The sequence below is a fragment of the Dryas octopetala genome, chromosome 5 (assembly GCF_963921425.1).
Source record: "Dryas octopetala chromosome 5, drDryOcto1.1, whole genome shotgun sequence".
In the NCBI taxonomy this organism is placed as follows: Eukaryota; Viridiplantae; Streptophyta; class Magnoliopsida; order Rosales; family Rosaceae; genus Dryas; species Dryas octopetala.
Genome location: NC_141370.1, coordinates 18,895,475 through 18,899,850, shown reverse-complemented (window position 1 = coordinate 18,899,850; position 4,376 = coordinate 18,895,475). Strand labels below are relative to the sequence as shown.

At 36.2% G+C, this 4,376-nt stretch overlaps 1 long non-coding RNA gene across 1 annotated transcript; it reads right to left on the bottom strand.

The window, feature by feature from the left end:
• Positions 1-1,426: 1,426 nt before the first annotated feature.
• On the bottom strand, positions 1,427-3,645 carry LOC147285297 (uncharacterized). Its single transcript, XR_015122451.1, has 4 exons — positions 2,563-3,645; positions 2,279-2,345; positions 2,110-2,203; positions 1,427-1,938 (listed from the first exon to the last, which is right to left on the bottom strand). It is a non-coding gene; the product is annotated as an uncharacterized LOC147285297 (long non-coding RNA).
• Positions 3,646-4,376: the final 731 nt, after the last annotated feature.

Below are 4,376 nucleotides of genomic sequence, written 5' to 3'. Positions count from 1 at the left end.
TCCTTTCATATCAAATTATCAATGACCAAAGAGATGGGTCCCTTTAACCATCAAATTTTTTTGTCTGATCACAAATTATTTAATAGTGAGACAGATAGTCCATGGACAAGATAATAAGATATAGTGCTGCTCATGTTGGGGTTGTCCCATAAAAGATGGATTCAAGCTCTACTTTTTCCTCTATTCTTATCAATTAATTATATTAGGATTCCATTTGATCAGGTTAATTGTAATGTAGAGCCTAAAAACCCTTGGGAAGTTGCCCGGTGGCAAAGCCCAAATTGAAGATATTATTGAGTTTGCCTACTCTTTCATCTACGTGAGTTTGTCTGCTTAATTAATTTTCTAAATTTATTATAAATATGTAATTAATTCAATGTTTATGGTCTCTATTTTCTCCAATTTTGTTGCAGTGATCTTGCTCTTGCGAGGGCAGATGTTTCTAGGATTCCATTTGATCAGGTTCAGTTGATGCTGTCTATGCTTCAGTTGATGCATATACAATGCTCAATGGAAAAATTTATCATTACCATTGGAGTACTCTTCCATAAATTTAACTTTTTACTCAAAACAAGGCTAACGCCCTAAGCATCTTTTGATTTGATTTGTGGTTGAACATGTTAGATGCAAAAATGGTTTCTGTTAATTCATTGGGCAATAGAAGTGAAGGGGAGTAATGGTTGAACAACAGTTGGAAACCCAGCGAATTTACAATTGCTTGAACTTGCAAAGATCGAGTGAAAGAGCTCATCAACACTCGGATGGAGATAAAAACGGTGGAGAAGTCCCGATGATCCAAGACGGAAAAATTATAACATAATTACAAAGTTTCATTTTTTGTTCATTTTTTTTAATTTTTATCAGGCAGCTGCTACGTATAAAACTGGAAACTGAAGCCAAGGAAGATCAGAAACCTTCTTATACAACACAAATATCCTCAACTCTGAAACCCAATCGAAATCAAATATGAGATCCAAAATACTGTTCAAGAGTGGAAAAAAACAAAATCAAAATCCAATAAAAACTAATACAAGACACCAAGATCTAATGAAACCCAGAAAAGAAATTTGGCATCTTTGAAAACCCACAAAAGATATATAATTATATACCTTCTGCAGCTCTTCTAATTATCTTGTTATCTACTTTTCAAGGGTCTTTAAAATCATACTAAACTAAGGTTAAACAATATGATGAAATATGAATAATTCAATTTGTTGTTTTGGAAGAGAGGCAAGGAAAACACTGTTTTGTTTACTGTGTTCGACCAAGTTTGAAAAACTAAGAACAAAATATATATATATATATATATATATATATACTATGCAAAGCACTTTTTTTTGAAAGCAAAACACTATTAGAACTTAGAAGCACTACTTTAATGTTAAAAGACTTAAATTGTTGATAGCCAAACAACAAAATGCTTCGATGTAAAAACACTACAAAGAAGAAGCACAACAGAATAAAAGTAATTATAAAAAGCACTCCCAAACAGGCCATAACACAGTAATTCTCACAAAAGGAACACCCAACACCCGTTCCCTTAGAAGCATAATATCCAGCAGCTTCCTCCTTAAGAACTCCTTGTGTCACTAAGGCAGGGCCAGGGACTAGGAAGAAACTGCTTCAGCCAACGCGGCAAATGAACCTCCTGCACCCGTTCTGCTTTAGCCTCAGGTGTAAAGCCAGCCCAATGGAGGTTATGCTTGGAAGAATAGACAGCCATTTCCTTTTCCATTCTCTTTCCCATTTCAAACGATTTCAAAACAGCATCCAATGTAAACCAATCAGTCGTCTTCTTGTTCATAGCCGGAAATTGATCTGCCTTCTCCACCTTCGGGTTGTTATGTGGTGCTAGTGAGTTATAACTGGAACCAGAAGAAGACAAAGAAGCAGTAGCAACTCCCTTAGAAGCATTATTACCAGCAGCCTCCATCGATCCTATACAATATTAGTATGTATATTTGTTAATTACAATAGGATTGATGAGGGTGATTTGGCCAATATTAGCTCTATGGAATCTAATCGGGAGGGAACCGTCAACATCAGAAACTTTAGTAAAAGATGCTAAAAACACAGTGGTTCTGCTATATGTATCCCTTTGACAAGTACCTCTTGATATTTCGAAGCCCATGCCTACTAACATTTCAACTGAAGCATGTACTGCTTGGCGCTGTAGTTTCCTTTTCAATGATTCAATATCAACCTGCAGGTCAAACAAAGTTAGTAATGTTAAGAGTCAATAATTCAGAATAAATACATCATAATATCATATAAATACATTTAAGGCCTTCTCAGTGTCATTCTCATTTCTTCCAAGTGCTTCAGCAGCAAGTTCCTTCTCAAACCTGCAAAGTCCAGCAACTTTTAGAATGACTAATGAAAATACAGGGGATCATGTTATGCACATGCAACTTTTAGAATGACTAATGAAAATACAGGGGCTCATGTTATGCACGTACATTATCATGACATATCTGCTAGTAAACCACCATTTTGAAATGAACATATATGCCCTTCAAATTGAAGGCTGTGTTGAACACTAAATTGTTCTGGCTTGCTTACCCAATGAAGTCAATCGATCCAATTTCTGAACAAGATCATCAAAGGTTTGAAACATCATGGGAAGCCTCCTTCTTCCGTTCATGGCTCTGAAACAAGACCATGGTCCTCCTCACTGCCTGCAACATAGAGAAGAGCTCGTCAGGGACATCTTCGTGGGGCTTCTCTTGCTTTGATATCTCCCAGATTTATGGCTCTCACGAAGCAAGAGAAGCCCTGATGATTCTTCTCTTACCGTGGGCTTCTCTGTTAATTGTTGGACTTACACTGATGATATAGTGAAGCGTATGTCTGTTCTTCTCAGATTTATATTAACAAAGGTCATACGCTTCAATATATCATCATTGTAAGTCCAACTATGTCGTTCTAAAACAGCATTACCTTCCACTTCACAGTGCTCTTCAATAAGCACACCATACTTTTGTATGAAGTCAAAACAATCCACTGGCCAGCAGCGGCCATTTTCGAATATTCCAGTCCAAATATTGAAGTCATATAGCCGACCTACCCACATACTCAAGTCTTTGGTAGAAACCCTCAGGGCAATATTGACCCTTGGTTCATTATTGACACCAAATTTGAACCGAATTGTTGCTTTAGGAAAAACCGAAAAACAGTAACACAATAAACAAAAAATTCAGAATATTCGTAGAAACAGTTTTGCCACAGTATTACCTCTTCACTATCATTACCATTCTTATTTCTGGAACATACAAATAAATCATTCAATCATCCAAAAGGTCCAAAATGGTCCCAAGAAACAATATCCAGAACACAGCAGTGAAGAAGACCCAAGATCAAGAATATCTTGTTCTAAAATCAATCAATTTGTACATATAGCTCTATCAATGTCTGAACAATGTATGAAAACATAACCCACCCACAGGAAAGAATGATAAGCCAAGGAAACCCTAATTTTCGAAACCCAACCATCTACCACAGTTGAAGTATAAATTTTCAAAAAAGAAAAGAAAAAAAGAGCACAATTTCAGGTACCAGGAAAGCTGCTGCCTGTGCTAGAAAGAATTATGAAGGCACAAACAACAGAAAGTGAGAAGACAGACAGCCAAGTGTTTTCTGTGTACATCTCCATTGCATCAGTAAAATAGAAACGAATTCTGTCTGCCAATCACAACACTCAGTTACCGCAAGCCAAATTACTAGAGGTGTTGGTTAATTAACTTTACCATGGTTAGCCAAATCAGTTAACACTCTATTAGAGTCTGATTTAGGCTTAGTTTGAGATTGCTGTGAGAAAAAACAGTTGTGAAATAAAACAGCTGTGAAGTAAAGTCAGATGTGAAGTAAAGCAGTTGAGTGTTTGGTAAACTATATTTTCAAAAGTGTTGTGAGTACAAAAAGCAGTATGAATGTGTGGTAAATTGTAATGTAAAACTGCTGTGGCTATTTATAATTACTAAAATGAGGGTATTATGGGTAAAATAAAATTTTTATTGTTGTTGTGATTCACTGCAGCTTTCAAAAGCACCTACAAACTTGCTTTCTATTTTTGTTGTGGGGAGTTGAGAATTGTGGGACAAAACACTTTTTTATTTTTTTACCAAACACCAAAACTGCTGTGGGTGATTAAGCCATTCTCAGTAGCTTTTGAATCCTCCACGACAATTCCAAACGGCCTTAGTCTAATTCTATTACTCACTTAATGAAATTACTAGGCTACTAGCTAATTGGACTATCACTATGGTCACGGACATATTGTAAGGGATTGAACATGGGCCTATACTTAGATTAGGGAAATACAATAGCTTGGTATCTTCACAGATCATGAATGGGAATGTCTCAGCTTCTTTATGTTG